This window comes from Bos taurus, chromosome X, assembly GCF_002263795.3.
Source record: "Bos taurus isolate L1 Dominette 01449 registration number 42190680 breed Hereford chromosome X, ARS-UCD2.0, whole genome shotgun sequence".
NCBI classification, from domain to species: Eukaryota; Metazoa; Chordata; class Mammalia; order Artiodactyla; family Bovidae; genus Bos; species Bos taurus.
The window spans coordinates 90,359,525-90,376,727 of NC_037357.1; the positions used below are offsets into that span (position 1 = coordinate 90,359,525).

Here is a 17,203-nt window from a genome sequence, read left to right on the forward strand (position 1 = left end):
ACAATCACACAACATGAAATCAGGGGAATGGATGGGCTCAAGCACAGTGTCCATGTACACGGAGAGCAGTGGGAGAAGAATGGAGGGCACGGGGGAGGGTAAGAGTAGAAGGAGCCATGGGAGCAAGAGGAAGCTGAGGACAGCAGAGTGACAGGGCTCCTGTGGATTTGCCCAGGACACTGATCAGCAGGTTCAAACCTTCCATCCTGCTGATGGCAGTCTGCGTGGAAGTTACAACTCTCATCCCTGAAATAAAGTAGCCCGGCTCTCCGAGCTGTATTCATCCAACAAGTATCCCCCCAGCACCCACCTGGTCATCGATGCCCTCAGCACAGTGCCGAAAGCAGCCATAGCCTAGGACAGAACTCAGTCTCAGGAGGTAACAGATTGTCCAAGATATAGAATAAATGGGAAGCCAAGTGGGAAGGGACGAACACTAGACACTCCTGTCTGAGTGGGGATCGAAGACAGGATGCCCATCACCCGCTCAAAGGAACAGAAATGTGAGCCTAGAATTTTCAGGGTTCACTCACTGGCAATTCAGTTGAGAAACAGCTGCTATAATGGTGATGCAGTAGGAAGAAGAAAGGCGAGTGCTACTCTGGTACAATAAGGTTCTGGACAATGTGGGATTAAAAGACAGACACAGCCCTGGACCTATAAAAACTGAGCCAAGAGGTTTGCTCTAGCCACTTTTTTCGCGTATGTGGTTTGCAGCGAACAAATTGACAACGTATCAACAGCTGCACTGCTCTGTGTACCTCACCTTAACATCATTCATAAGACGGTGAACGTGTTCTGAGCACCTGTGGGGCACCAGACTCCCAGACCGGTGCTTTCCAGATTTTGTGGGCACAAGAGCGTTGCAGGCAGCAAGAGGGTCCTCAAGGAGCTCACCATGGGGTGGGCAGGGAGCCAGACTGAAGACAATGGTGAAACAAGTGTGATGAGAGCCTTGGCCTCAGGAGCCAGCAGAGGCTGGGATCAGAGGGTCAGGAATGGGCTTCTCCTGGGGGTGGGATAACATAGAATATTATTGTCCCCACTTGCAGACCTGGGAACCGAGGATCAGAGAGGGTGAGCATCTTACTCAAGGTCACACTGCTTGGTAGTGGTCCTGACCATTTTTCATCTGTGTGGGTTCAAATGTGAAGGTTTCTGCACTGTTGATAATGCCACCCTCTCAATGTTGTCACCTATTTTAGCTCACAATCACCACGTTACACATTCCCTTGACTCTAGGTCCTCCTTTATTAGATAAATAATCTCCTGAACAAAGTATAGATTTCCTGTTAGCACATCCAGTCTGTCCACTTTATAAACAAAATGTCCGTGCAGGGCATGTTGGCTCTACCGAAACTGATGGTTTACACTGAGTTTCTACTGCACCCACATGCAGGGTAAAGAAAATGGATCACTGGGATCTGTAGTTTTACTTACCTATTTCACACAATCTCAAGCATAATTTTAAATGTAGCCAATATTCAATTAAAAACAGCAGAACCACTTCCTTCCTAAAATGACCACTCATGAAAAGAGTTCATTCAATATCAGTACATTCTAGGCAGGAGACTAAGCCCCTTTCACAGGGAGTTGTGGAAATTCATTTCCTTAAGACATGGAAATACTTTTTTTTTTTTTTTTTAATATTTTTACTGTTGCTGGTTCCCTGAGAGACTTAAGCAAGCAATGCCACTTCACTTTTCTGTTTCTGACAAAACAAACAAGCAAAGCAACCCTAACACACAGGCGCATAGACGTATGTAATACACCCAATAGAGGTGTGTCAAATATAAGGCAATAGTATTGGAAATATAAGGGCTTCCCTGGTGGCTCAGTGGTAAAGAATCCACCTGCTAATGCAGGAGACTGGGGTTTGATCCCTGGGTCATGAAGAGCCCATGGAAAAGGAAATGGCAACCCACTCCAGTATTCTGGCCTTGGAAATCCCATGGACAGAGAAACCTGGTGGGTACAGTCCATGGGATCACAAAAGAATGCGACACGACTTAGGGACTAATCAACAACAATCGAAATACAAAGGGAAACCCCTAACTAATCATATATCCAAATTTCTGACCACAGCAGAGGTCTACTGCCCAGGATCAGCTGTACCCCAGGACACCAGACAACCAAAGATGCCTTCCTTTTTAAATTACTATACACTGCTACTGGTCGATTCAGGAGATAAAAGTTTTCAAAAACATTGCATACCAAGGCAGGACTCAAGGAGCCTATTACAAGTATGTACTTATTCCTATGTCACATCAAGGTCTAACTCACGCACTCTGGAGAAAGAACACCTGTGATGATTTCAATATGGGAAATGCATTCCCCCTGGAATTTTGTCTCATTTTGTGACGTGGGACAGGAGATGTGGAGGAATCTGATGCCAAGGAAAGAGCCTACTTCTGAACCTGGTGAACATTGATTTGAGCCCAGTTATCATGGTCATTAACTGATGTCCATAGCATGTTACCATATCGGTTTAAAAATGGCAGTCTGCAAACAGAGAAAGAAATAAGTCACATACAGACTGTCCATACTGTTCACGGGGTTCTCAAGTACGTCAAGGCTGTATACTGTCACCCTGCTTATTTAACTTATATGCAGAGTACATCATGCGAAATGCCAGGCCGGATGAAGCACAAGCTGGGATCAAGATTGCTGGGAGAAATATCAATAACCCCTGATATGCAGATGACACCACCCTTTTGGCTGAAAGCGAAGAAGAACTAAAGAGACTCTTGATGAAAGTGAAAGAGGAGAGTGAAAAAGTTGGGTTAAATCTCAACATTCAGAAAACTAGGATCATGGCATCCGGTCCCATCACTTCATGGGAAATAGATAGGGAAACAATGGAAACAGTGAGAGACTTTATTGTTTGGACTTCAAAATCACTGCAGATGGTGACTGCAGCCACGAAATTAAAAGACGGCTTCTCCTCGGAAGAAAAGCTATGACCAACTTAGACCACATATTAAAAAGCAGAGACATTACTTTACCAACAGAGGTCCGTCTAGTCAAAGCTTTGGTTTTTCCAGTAGTCATGCATGGATGTGAGAGGTGGACTATAAAGAAAGCTGAGTGCTGAAGAATTGATGCTTGTGAACTGTGATGTTGGAGAAGACTCTTGAGAGTCCCTTGGACTGCAGGGAGATCAAACCATCCATTCTAGAGCAAATCAGTCCTGAATATTCATTGGAAGGACTGACGCTGAAGCTGAAACTGCAATACTTTGGCCACCTGATGAGAAGAACTGGCTCATTGGAAAAGACCCTGATGCTGGGAAAGATTGAAGGCGGAAGGAGAAGGGGACAACAGAGGATGAGATGGTTGGATGGCAGCACCTACTCAATGGACATGAGTTTGAGTAGGATCCGCGAGTTGGTGATGGACAGGGAAGCCTGGCATGCTGCAGTCCATGGGGTTGCAAAGAGTCGGATAGGACTGATTGATTGAACTGAACTGAAGACTGTCCAACCGCCATCTGATACTGAAGAGGTGGGGCATCTGCGGAAAATAACTCTTCTGAAAGAACAGGGATCCCACTTGGCTAAAGAGGATTCTGGTCCTGTGACACTACGGCACACGTGGTTGGCCCTAGAGAGATAGATGTCTCTCTCTGCGTGTCTGTCCCTCTCTCTACCCCTGGCTCTCACAAGTTCTTTCTCAGGATCAGGTTCTCAGCAGCAGGACGCCAATGCAGTGCCTCCCATGCTCAGCCCGTGCGAGAAGCCGGGAGTGGGAGGCGGTCTTCTATTCCTCCCATCCACACTAAGGCCTCCCATCCTTAGTGTGTGTGGAATAGAAGGGTGAAGACCACCGAGAGGAGTCCTCCAGCGTCCTATAGAGCCAACCCGCCCTTGAGCGGGGAGGAGTCTGCGGGCATGATTATAACGTCACAAAGATGGGACATTTACCCCTCCACTCCTTATAGAAGGAACTTCCTGCGTATTCCCTGCGTTCTAGTGGGTTGAGAGGGAGCCTGGAGTGGCCTGAAGAAAAGTAGGTTCCTCCCCGAGCACGGCGTCAGTAGGGCGATGGGGATTCAGAGAAGAGGAGTTAGTGCCGGGCCCTCTCGACCGCGTGCCCGGAGGTCCTTGCCAGCAGCTTGGAGGCTAGGAGGGACCATCGCTGCCAGAGTCGCAGGAAGTTTCCTTCCACACAGATGACAGTTGGTGATGGTCGGCTCTTGGGGTTGGAGGGTGGCGGCTTCTCCCCGATTGCCTGGTAATTTGTGTTGTCGCCTGTCAACGTGAGGAGCAGCTCCTGTTACTTGAATGTTTTTCTACCAATTGTTCCTAGTAACACACTGCTGCTGCTGCTGCTGCCAAGTCGCTTCAGTCGTGTCCGACTCTGTGCGACCCCAGAGACGGCAGCCCACCAGGCTCCCCCGTCCCTGGGATTCTCCAGGCAAGAACACTGGAGTGGGTTGCCATTTCCTTCTTCAATGCATAAAAGTGAAAAGTGAAAGTGAAGTCGCGCAGTAGTGTCCGACTCTTCGCGACCCCATGGACTGCAGCCTACCAGGCTCCTACATCCATGGGATTTTTCAGGCAAGAGTACTGGAGTGGGGTGCCATTGCCTTCTCCGAGTAACACACTAGGAAAGAGTAAAAGCAAACTAATAGAGACACTGGCTGTATTTCTACCGATTGCAATTGGGAGAGCACCACAGACCTGATGATCAGACTGCCAGCAAGGTGGTTTGCACTGTACTTCATTCCACAGAGAGTAGTAGAGAAGTGACAGTGGGGACCTTTGCAGGGGGGAAAACATTTAGGGGGAAATCTTGTCGACAAAAGAGGAAACAATTATCTTTGTGACTAGCTAGTTTCAGTTGAACTGACTTTTAGTCACCGTTCCTAGTCATGAGACAGAAAACAAGGAGTTGGATGGTCTGTGTCTGCCTTTTAATGACAAGGAGGAAGGTCTGTACTTGACCTTGTAGTAGGTAAACCCAGGAGTCACTGGATACTTTGGATGAGGGGTCCGACGGGGAAGGGTGGTGCTTTGCATTAAGTCATTTTGGGGACATGAAAGTCTGCAGAGATTTCTTTACTGTGGCTTTTCTTAACAGCTCAGGTGAAGTTGAACTTTGTCAGCATGGTAAATATGTGCATCTTTCATGCCGGTCCCAGTAGATAAGTATAAAGGCAGAGAGGTTCGAACACCCCCCACCTTTTAAAATTGGATTATGATTGCTTTAAATGTTGTGCTAATTTTTGCTGTAGGACAAGGGTGAATCAGCTATAAGTATATACATATATCCCCTCCCTCTTGAACCTCTCTTCCACCCCCCAACCCCACCCCTCTAGGTCATTACAGAGCACCAAGCTAAGCTTCCTGTGCTATATAGAAGCTTGCCCTAGCTATCTGTTTTACACATGGTAATCTGTATATTTCAGTGCTGCTGCTGCTAAGTCCCTTCAGTTGTGTCCGACTCAGTGCTACTCTCTCAATTCAATCCATCCTCTCCTTGCCTGCTGTGTCCATAATTCTCTTGTCCATGTCTGAGACTCTAATTTTGCCCTGCAAATAGGTTCATCAGTACCTTTTTCTAAATTTCACATATATCTGTTGATGTAGGATGTTTGTTTTTCTCTTTCTGATTTATTTCACTCTATAACAGGCTCTAGCTTCATCCAATTCACTAGAAATGACTCAAATTCGTTCCCTTTTATAACTGATTAATATTCCACTGTATACATGTACCATAACATCTTTATCCATTCATTGACAAACATCTATGTTTCTTCCATATCATGGATATTGTAGATACTGGTGCAAGGAACATTTCGGTACATCTGTCTGAATAATAGTTTTCTCAGGGTGTATGCCCAATAGTGTGATTTCTGGGTCATATGGTAGTTTTATGGGCTTCCGTGGTAGCTCAGCTGGTAGAGAATCCATGTGCAGTGTGGGAGAACCCAGTTCAAATCCTGGGTTGGGAAGACCCCCTGGAGAAGGGATAGGCTAGCCACTCTAGTATTTACGGGCTTCCCTGGCGGCTCAGACAATAACAGATCTGCCTGCACTGCGGGAGACCAGCTTTGGTCCCTGGGTTGGGAAGATCCCCTGGAGGAGGGCATGACAACCCACCTCGGTATTCTTGCCTGGGGAATCCCCATGGGCAGAGTAGCCTGGTGGGCTACAGTCCATGGGGGTGCAAAGAGACGGACACAGCTGAGCAACTAAGCACAGCACAGCACGAGGTAGTTTTATTTATTCCCAGTTTTAAAGGAAATCTCCATACTGTTCTCCATAGTGGCTGTATCAACTTTCATTCTCGCAAACAGTAAAGGAGGATTCCCTTTTCTCCACGTCCACTCCCACATTTATTGTGTGTAGATTTCTGATGACCATTCTGACTGCTGTGACAAGATTGCTAATTGTCGTTCTGATTTGCATTTCTCTCATGATGAACAAGGTTCAGCATCTTTTCATGTCTTTGTTGACAGGTTCCGTTTTTACTCTGGAAGTAATCAACACTTGAACATCACTGTATAGTTAGTTCTCAAGAGGTTTGGGTTTTTTTGGTAATCTAAATGAAGGCAGCAAAAAGGAGTCATTATCACAGAATAGAATCATAATCCTCTTCAATTCAGGAAACTAGGTCCCAGAGAGTGTAAGTAACTTGCCCACGGTCACAGAAGAAGTAAGTGGTGGGACCTTGATTCAAATCTAGGTGTCTGTGGCTTCATCACCTCCCAGCTCGGCATCACAGGGTGATGGTTTCCAGATCCACACATCAGGCTCAGCACTCTCTTCCTGACTACAGACTTCCCTAGTCAACTGACAGGGCTGCAGGGAGACTGCACTCAACAAGTGCTAGGCAACTTCTGGGACACCGGAGATGCCTTCACAGGGAAGAGAAGTGAAAGACACGCTGGGTTCCACAGGCCTCTACCCACCCCCTGGAGGGAATGAGGAGCTACAGGAGGTTCTAAAGGGGGCTGTTTCTCTGAGAGACAGGCTGATGGACTGCCGTTCTGCATGCATGTGACAAGAAACACTTGTTCCTTTGAGTTTATTTTTCTTTACGGTTGAGAATACATAGCACATGGTGAAAATACACAAAGCAGATATGTAAAACCAAGCAGATATATGGATAAGCAGATACATTCCCATTATACCAACAGAATACCTGACAGTAAGACAGCACTTCTTTGTAAAAGAAGAACATTCTCCTAGACTAAAGCAATGAAACAGGAAATTAGTCTGTTTCTTAATTCTTAGCCTCATTCCACCATCACAGATGAGGCATCATGGGCACAGAGAAGTTAGGTCAGCTCCCCCAAGTCGTTCTAATAGTTTGTGTTTGAGTCCTCCGGGCAAGGAATATGCAACATGTCCAAACTGTATCCATCCCCCTCCCCCTGCTCCCCACACAGCTGCACCTCCTTTACTGTTACCAGATAAAATGTTATTGTTGAATCACGCAAAGACGCTGGGATTCTTGGCCTCCGGAGGAGAAGAATTCAATCCGGGGCCAGAGACGAGACTTGATCACTCAGAGCTTTTGTGTAATAAAGTTTTATTGAAGTATCAAGGAGATAGAGAAAGCTTCTGACATAGGCATCAGAAGGGGGCAGAAGAGTACCCCCCTCCCCCCGCCTGCTACTCTTCAGCTGGATGTTATATAGTCACTAGCAGTCTGTTAATGAAAGAAAGGAATGTCTGAAAACTCAGAATGGCACCAGGCCCCTCACCCATAAGATGCATTTTGGGATAATCTTGGCACCAAATGGTTCATCCTGGGCCATAAAATGATTAACTTGAATCTTGAAGAAGGGCAGGTCACCATACAAATAGTTTCGTTTGCATAGATTAGGGGAACAATATCTGAGTATAACATGTTGATTTCTCAAGTAGGTTCTGAGCCAAGAGGCGGAACTGACTTGAAGACAGAGTCTGGGGTAAATGCATAGTACATTAGCATAGCTTAAGATAAACATTTTCATAAGAGAAATGCATTGGTTATCTCTAGGTTTGAGAATAGTTAACTTCAGGTGAAACCAGGTGTCATTGTGGCAACACAGTATTTTAAGAGAAACCGCTTTTTAAATTTGTATAGAGAAGGAAAAAAATATCGCTAGTTTGTTTCCTCTTGCCCCTTAAGAGAGATAAAAATGTCTGTCACATGCAGGCTATTTCTTCTGTTTGGAGACCTCTGGCCTTCCTGCCTGTTACTCTCTCACTGATTCAGTGCATCCCAGCCTTCTCCCCAGCTGCTTAGGCCAGAGATGCTTAAAGCCATCCTTGCCTGCTGCCTCTCTCTCACCACACTCTCAATCATCAAGCCTCACCTCTCTGCCTCCTAAGTCTAAGTAAGATTCTCTTCCTTCTCTCCCTCAGCACAGTGAATTCCCTAGGCCAGGTCACCCTCGTCTCTCTCCTTGACAAGCACCAGCAATCCTGATGCTTTCCAACACATGGTCTGTCCTGCTGCCTGAGGAAGGGAAGCTTTCTTCAGTGCAATCTGGGCATGACACCCTTGCTCAAAACTCTGCACAGGCTGCCTGCTGCTCTTAGGATATTGTACAGCCACCTGGACTAGGCGCAGGAGGTCTTGTCTGCCCCCAAATGCCCGATCTTCACCAGACACCCTCCTTCCTCTCCAAGCCCCACTTGATATTCCAGCCACCCAGACCTCTCTCTGTTCATCAGATGGCTGGTGTGCTCACACTCGTACTCCCTAGCTGCCCCCCCCCCCCTTGTTGCCCCCTCCCCACCCACCAATTTCACAATCTCACTCCTGCCTTTGCCTCCATCTTACATGCCCTTCTTCCCTCCTCATCTGCCTGATTCCTTCTTAGGTTCAGCGGTCAGGCTGGGTAGGGCAATTTCCATTTTTCCTGGGGAGTACCTGGGTGAAAAGTCACAGTTAACAGATTTGATATTATTACCAAATGCAAGGTGGTGGAGATTTCACTATGAATCCCTGCTGCTCGATGAGCTGATGAGAAATGCAATCAGATGGCAGAGTTTGTCTGGGAAAGGCTTCCTTGCTAAGCAAAGGATACAGACAGAAAAGCTCTCCTTGTGCTTTATATGGGCCTGTTGTTGTCTTTGAATATGGCCTTTTGAATTTGGTCACAGCATTGGAAGCATAAAGGGATCCAGGGTGACCACCTGCTTCACAGTGAGCAGGGATAAGCCGAAGCATGGAAGTTTCACAATGTCACTTTACGGTGTCTGTGACCCAGTACACGGAACAGGACTTGAGCTTCCCCACCCATGCAGTGTGTGTTGATGAGATTTTCACTATTTTTCACGTTATAGTGTTGAGTTCCTGTTAGGACGAGATGAAGTATATTGATACGTCCTCCCTATGCGGGGTGTGATTTACTAGTCCCTGTGGTCATCAGGGAGGCAATGACGAGCTCTCAGCTCAGTATGGGGACCCTCCTAGGGAATGTCACAGCACCTTCTTGCAACTCCTCAGGTGTCTCCACCTGGTGCCATCAACCCATGGAGGGAACTGCCAGTTCCTGTGATGGGCAGTGGAGGGAGCGACCCCACTGCTGCTTCGACCTGCTACAGATTCAACTGTGACGACTGACTCCCTTCACTATAACTCCTCTGAGCAGAACACACCTAAATATGAAATGAAGTGTGTGCCTGTGGTATGTAAAGCCAATTAAATAGTTGGACATGGCACCAGTTCCACCACCACACCCCAAGCCTCACCCCAGCCAGAGAATGGAGTAGACTCTGAAGGGGCTCAGGCATGCCTCCCTTTCCACTGATGTGTCCGTAACGGGTGGCGGGGGGCAGTGTAAATTACTCACCTGGAGCATAATTATGGAGCTTGTGGGAGCCAGGTATATGGGGTTTTATTCCCCACAGACCCAGAGGGGTAAGGATGAACCCCAGCCTTCTCACAGACAAGGAAGCAAGCTGAAAGAGCTTAGGTGGCTGATGCAGTAAAAGCTGGATCTTGGAGTCATGCCCTAGATTCAAGCCAGTCTTCTCTGCAGTCACAACAACACGCGTGGCTTGTGTTTCAGTTACTGAGATGCAGATGTTCCATGAGAGGAGAGCCATCAGTGTCCCAATCTCCTGTCCACTTGTGAAACACGGGTATCCAATAGGGCAAAGCCACCTGAAAGGGTCCTAAGCCCCTTTGTGTGCGCCTTAGGAGGAGCTGCCTTGCAGCCAAGAAACTGGAGTCCGCTGTTAGGAAAGGGTTGCTCCAGAGACAACAGCAAGCAGGAGTTTAACTTCCCCTGCGGGGAGGCACTCTGCCATATCAGAGAGGCTTTGCAACCAACCCCCACCCCAGTTATGTCTCCACCAGTCTCACTCTGTTTATCAGATATAAGGAATCAGGAGGCACGCCAAAGCACAGCAAGTGTTTTTAGTGGCTGTAAGACAGCACTGGAGACGACCCAGCTGCCATGGTGCTCTGGAGACATTTGGGGATGAAATCTGTCTGGCTCCACCTGTGTCCAGGTCTGTGCCCTTCTGCTCGTGTGTGTGTAAACTGTGGAAGGTCAAAGTGCCACCTCAAGAACCCCCCACCCTGGTCCCCACCACGAGAATGTGTCCTGACTAGGGATCCACACCTCATCCCACCCCCGGACATATGGCAGGGGTCAGATGCTCTCTTCTGTGTTCCCTGAGTTCTATAATTTAAATCCTGCCATCGCTTTTCTCACACAGCACGTGGCAGTCATCTGCTTGTAGGTGACAGTCCTCATCATGCCTAACGAACTCAGCCGCAGTAGGAGGAGACATAGCGTCTGGTCCCTGCTTAGAACTACTTCCTGAATGAATGAAGGACCGGGACTCAAGGTAAATTCTCAGTCAATAAAGCGTAGCTCTTCGTGGACCAGTTACTTGTGTGTTAATAACGACACAGGAGAATGGAGTAAGCAGGACATCTGTGGAATCAGATTCTCTTCCCTTTGGGGGCGGGGATTGGAGTGCATGTTTCATATGACCCCTAATTCTGGAAACTCCTGATCAAAGAGGCTGCAAGGTTCATTACACACGTGTGGGTCACTCTGTTGCCCCATCAGCCACAGTTGTAGCCTCACAGTGGAACTGGGGTCAAGATCCTGAGAGCACCATTCAGGTCACTGAACGTTTCCCAAGGACCAAGTGGCAATGTAGGCCCCGTAACTATGTGTCCAGACGATGGACTGTTGAATGACCTCAGGCTGCTAGTGGAGTCTCTGACACTGTGCTTGGAGCACAGGCGTCTATGGAGTCGGGGACACCAGTACAGGTAGGAAAGGCGTGTCGAGTCCAGGGGAGGCCGTCAGCCTCACTCGGAGCTGCCCCTCGTGCATCCTCCTCACTCCTTGCTTGCCCCACCTCAGCTGTCTGTGCTCTTTCCCCCTGTCCTGCCTCTGCCTCCCTCACAGGCCTGGTACAGGCATGTCCATCAGCACCTATGACCCCTGCTTGTCCCTGTTGGTTCACCGACAGAGCAGACGCTTACCCAGTGCCGCCGTATCTAGTCCCCGCTTTCTGTTCAACTCTGCTCCCAGCTGCCCTGGCCACCTGGCTATGTCTTCCCCCGCCTTTATCCCCACTGTTCCCTCTTCTGCGATATCCTGACCCCAGATGTCTGCTGTGCTGACTCCTTTCCCCCTTCAAGTCTTTGTTAAAATATCAGCTCCTCAATGAAGCCCGCCCTGGTTGCTCTGTTCAATACTGTGACTTGCAGCTTTCCGCCTTGCTGCCCACAGTACCAGTCCCTTACAGGACTTACATATATCTGATAACAGCACCACCCCCTTCTAACACACTGTAGAATGTCCTGGGTTGTTATGAGGTAGGGTGCCTCCTACCCCCACCCCTTCCCCTTTGGGGAGAGTAAGTCCAGCACAGGGATTTCTGTGGGCTGGCCACTTGTATCCAGTACAGAGAGCCAAGAAAAGCCTCGATGAATATGTGCTGCCTGAAGCAATGTGCCTGCCTCCCTGCTAGACTGTGAGACCCCTGGGGGTCCTGTTCTTCTCATCCTTGGGGCAGGCCCTCCCTCCATGCAGGGAGAGGGCCTCAAGTTGTCTTGCCTCAGTTTCAGCCACACCTCCAGGCCAGCAGCTCTGTGACCTGGGACTCAGGAGTCACCTGGCTTCACTTCAAACTGTAAACACCTGTCCTTAAAGGAATGTAGGTATTTTCAATGTTTAGACTTTACTTTGGGCCTCAAGTTTTTGGCACCCACATTGAGTACGAATTGTGAGTAAACTCTTCCAAGCTAGGCTTCAACAGTACGTGAACTGAGAACTTCCAGATATAGTTAGGTTTTGAGGAGGCAGAGCAACCAAAGATCAAATTGCCAATATCTGTTAGGTCATGGGGAAAGCAAGGGAATTCCAGAAAAACATCTACTTCTGTGTCATTGACTATGCTAAGACCTCTGACTGCGTGGATCACAACAAATAGAGAAAATTCTTAAACAGAGGGCAGTACCAGACTACTCGAACTGTCTCCTGAGAAACCTGTATGCGGGTCAAGAAGCAACAGTTAGAACCAGAGTTGGAACAAATAACTGTTTCATAACTCCTTCATGGGGAAGGAGTATGACAAGGCTGTATATTGTCATGCTGCTTATTTAACTTAGATGCAGAGTACATCATGCGAAATGCCAGGCTGGAATCAAAGATTGCTGGGAGGAATATCGACAAGCTCAAGTACACAGACGATAGCACTCTAATGGCAGAAAGGAAAGAGCAAATAACCTTTTGATAAAGGTGAAAGAGGAGAGTGAAAAAACTGCCTTAACCTCAACATTTAGAAAACTAAGATCATGGCATCTGGTCCTATCACTTCATGGCAAATAGAAGGGGGGAAGTGGAAGCAGTGACAGAATTCATTTTCTTGGGCTCCAAAATCACTGCAGATGGTGATTGCAGCCATGAAATTAAAAGACACTTGCTCCTTGGAAGGAAAGCTATGACAAACCTAGCTTGCACACATTCTCAGGCACTTCAGTAGTGTCCGGCTCTTTATGACCCCATGGACCGAGGCCCAACAGGCTCCTCTGTCCAGGGGATTCTCCAGATGAGAATCCTGGAGTGGGTTGCCATGCCCTCCTCCAGGGGATCTTTCTGACTCAGGTATTGAATCCGTATCTCCTAAGTGTGCTGCCTTACAGACAGATACTTTACCACTGAGCCCTGGGAAAAGCACATGACAAACCTAGACAACATTAAAAAGCAGAGCCATCACTTTGCTGATAAAGGTCTGTAGAGTCAAAACTACGGTTTTTCCAGTAGTGATGTACAGATGTGCGAGTTGGATCATTAAGAAGGCTGAGTGCCAAAGAACTGATGCTTTCGAATTGTGGTGCTAGAGATGAGCCTTGAGAATCCCTTGGACAGGAAGGAGAACAAACCCGCCAATCCTAAAGGAAATGAACTCTGATATTCACTGGAAGGACTGATGCTGAAGGTGCAATACTTTGGCCACCTGATGCGAATAGCTGACTCACTGGAAAGGACCCTGATGCAAAAAGATTGAAGGCAGGAGGAGAAGGGGGCGACAGAGGGTGAGATGGTTAGATAGCATCACCAACCCAATGGACATTAATTTGATCAAACTCAGGGAGATAGTGTAGGACAGAGGAGCCTGGCATGCTGCAGGCCATGGGTAGTAAATGGTTGGACACGACTCAGCGACTGAACAACAACCACCACCTCCACCTTACCTTTGAGCTTGCCTAAGCTGCCAGAGCCCCACTCTCAGCAGGGTGAAGAAGCTTTCTGTGTCTCTCAGTGGTAAAGGCTGAGACTTCTGTCTTCACACACTCAGTGCCCCCTGCTTAGGTGATGATGGGTCCTTAGAATGCTCATCACTCCCTCCCAGAGCTCAGACCAGGAAGCCTTCTCACAACAGGAATGGAGCACCTACCCTGGTACAGAAATGGGAGTTGGAGCTGTTTACCCCCTCTCAATGTGTTTTCTCCCTTTGCATTCATTTGCACATTTCTTCTTGAGTCACCGAATCCAACTCCGCTCATCCCCTCCTGGTAACTGTAACAAGCTGCACCTGCATCTCTATCAGGGCGGGTGCACGTACCCCCCGCACTATGTATTTTCCTTCTCTCCCTTCAGAATCTCTAGACTCCCAGACACCACCCTCAAAAGGGGCAGCGATGCAGGGGAGGTTGTGACTCTCATCCACAGCCTGGGCCAAAGCACAGCTGTGTTATATATAACCTCTTTCACTCTTAGAATGAACCTTATCTTCTAGCTTTCCTCCTGCTTCTTGGCCACCCTGCTCACCGTTTTGCTTGGCTTTTCCCTTAGGTCCATTCCCTGTGTTTCTCCTTTGCACTTCTTTTCTGTTTATGTGTCTGTCTGGTCCACCAGTGTGATATTCCCATCATCCACCTCACATCACTGGTCTTGTTATTTCAAGCGTTGCAGATACAACCTGAAACACGCTAGTAATCAATATGTGTGTACTAAATGAAGGAATATTTTTATGACTGACAGGAAAAGCATCTCCTCCATGTAGGAGTCGGTATATAGGCGTCATATTTGTTGCACCATACCTAGTCTTGTGTGTTGTTCCAGACACTGTAGGAGTGTGACTCTGTCTTGGTGCCCTGGTGCCCTTGCATGTCCCCACTTAGGCTACGTAGGCAAGGCTAAACTGCAGGCTGACTTGAATCTTGTCAGAGAACCTCCTGATTGCTCTTGCAGCAAGGGGAGATAAGCAGCCTGATGAAGAGCTGCTATGAGGCCGTTTCTTAACTGCCTCCTCATCCAGCTGGAGGTGACACAAAGTTGTTACTCATCCACCTCTGGTTTCAGTTGAACATAGAATGGTCTCCCTAGCCCCACCTGAGAGTACAGCTCTGGACTGCAGAGCTGCTCAGTGCCATAGGGCACAACTGCGGGCTCCTTCCTGGCACAGACCCACCACCTGTAGTGCCTTTACTGAGGCCTTCCAATTCAGTGGCAAACCGCGGGACTAGGGACAAGGCAACTGACACCAGGGTCATATTGCTTCTGCACTGTCTGTAAGGTAGAATCTGAATCCATTCGGGTTCATTGTCTCCTTACTGGCCAAGCCCGTAGAAGGTGACAAGCCAAACTAACAACTGCAGTGGTGCCCTGAGGCCCTGTAGCTCCTGCGCTGTGACTTAGGGACTGGCTGCCTGACTACGTGACAGAGTCTGGTGTTGAGTTGTGTGATGTTGCATGACTAGAATATTGGCTTATTTTCTTTGTCACCACACACAGCAAGGAGCACAGCTTTCACTACATATTATGACTTAGGGTAGCCTTGTCAGTCCTCATTAACAAACCAACCTTAGAAAGGATGCCGTGTCTGACACCAGCTACACTGCTATTGAGTCAATATATTTATTTAGACAAAATATGTTTCTGAAGTCCAATTCATTTTAAAAGTTAGCCTTATAGTCTACTTGAAATTCAAAATCTGTATCACTTGAGAAAATTCTAATTGTAAAGGTAAATGAAATTAAAAATTTTGAAAGTTTAAATGAAAAATTGGAGAATAAGCCAAATCCATTTGCAATGTAATGCCTACTACACGTTATCTTGTTTATTCTTCATAACAAATATTTAGTGTAAACTTGTAATTTCCATTTCAGAAATGGGGAAACAGATCCAAAGGATGTAAATACCTTTCTCATCTTCACACAGTATGTGTCAGAGCCAGTATTGACACTCTAAGTTATGTCACGTGCTGTGCTTAGCCGCTCAGTTGTGTCCGACTCTTTGCGACCGCATGGACTGTAGTCCGTCAGGCACTGCTATCCATGGGGATTCTTCAGGCAAGAATACTGGAGTGGGTTGCCCTGGCCTCCTCCAGGGGATCTTCCCAACACAGGGATCGAACTCAGGTCTCCAGCACTGCAGGCAGATTCTTTACCGACTGAGCCACCAGGGAAGCCCAATTATGTCATGTCATAGCCAATAAGGAGACACAGCTGATAAGACTCAAGTCATTTTGGCTCATGAAGTTCCCCTCGCTCCTTTCCCTTTTCTTCTAGCTAGAATCTATTCTTGTCAGGCAGCTCCATGACCTAGGGGCTTTTTCACACACTTTTTGGTAAGATGGGACACTCTAACTTAAGTCTCATGGTAGATTTGAACCTCCCATTTTCAGTCCTTTTGGACCTGGGTTTTCATACCTCTGTAAGGGCACAACAGCTGCTGTTTATAATCCCCTGTTACTCCCTAAGCAGAGTGCATTCTGAATAGATCCTTTGTTGCAGAAATATAGTTTTTGGTGTGTGAGGATGCAGATGGAGGCTCAGAGATGTAAGCGTTTTGTTACTATGTAATAATAAGGATATAAGGGAGGAATCAGACAGCTGGAGGACTTCCCTGTAGCTCGAACGGTAAAGAATCTGCCTGTGATGCAGGAGACCAGGGTTCGATCCTTGGGTTGGGAAGATCCTCTAGAGAAGGGAATGACAATCCACTCCAGTATTCTTGCCTGGAGAAATCCATGGACAGAGAAGCCTGGCGGGCTACAGGTTGTGGGGTCGCAAAGAGTCGGACATGACTGCGTGACTAACACACACACACACACACGCACAGCTGGAGGGCTTCTGAGTTCTGGTGATTATCAAGCCAATGGAGGATGTCACGGAGAAGAAAAGATGTTTGTGGCTGCTCTCTCCCTGTACCCAAAAAAAAATTTGGAAGGCAAGTCAGAAGTGTGTGAAAGATACTCTGTGGCATTTGCCATGGAATTTGACAGCAGTTTTTTTTCTCTGTCTCCCTAGAACCTTTAACAATGGCTTTGGAATTTCATTTCTCTATAGGACAATACAAATATATTAAGTTTTAAAAAATGTTTCCCTGTCAATGATTTTATCAGGGACCATATGAGATTTGGGTGGCACATTTTGTAAACCCACATATTCAAGAGAAGATCAAAGGCTTTTATGACTTTTTATGTGTGGGTATATATATATGTATTTGTATGTATTAACATGTAGATTACACCTAAAGAATACGTTATGACCAAATTTTTTTTAACCATAGAAGTGCAAGGGTGGTTTACATGTATAAGGTTACCAATGCAATTCACCACATTAATAGAAAAATGGAGGGAAATCAATTCTATCATCATCACAATTGATGCAATATAAGTGTTTGATGAAAATTAATCTATATTTAAGACAGCAAACTAGGAATAGAATGGAACTTACTCTGATAAAGTATATCTACAAAAAAGAAACTTAAACAGGTTGA

General features: G+C 47.0%; 1 long non-coding RNA gene across 1 annotated transcript; it reads left to right on the forward strand.

Moving 5' to 3' along the window:
- Positions 1 to 1,285: 1,285 nt before the first annotated feature.
- LOC112445199 (uncharacterized) lies at positions 1,286 to 17,054 on the forward strand. Its single transcript, XR_009493568.1, has 3 exons — positions 1,286 to 4,008; positions 9,451 to 10,460; positions 10,671 to 17,054. It is a non-coding gene; the product is annotated as an uncharacterized lncRNA (long non-coding RNA).
- The last annotated feature ends 149 nt before the right edge of the window (positions 17,055 to 17,203 follow it).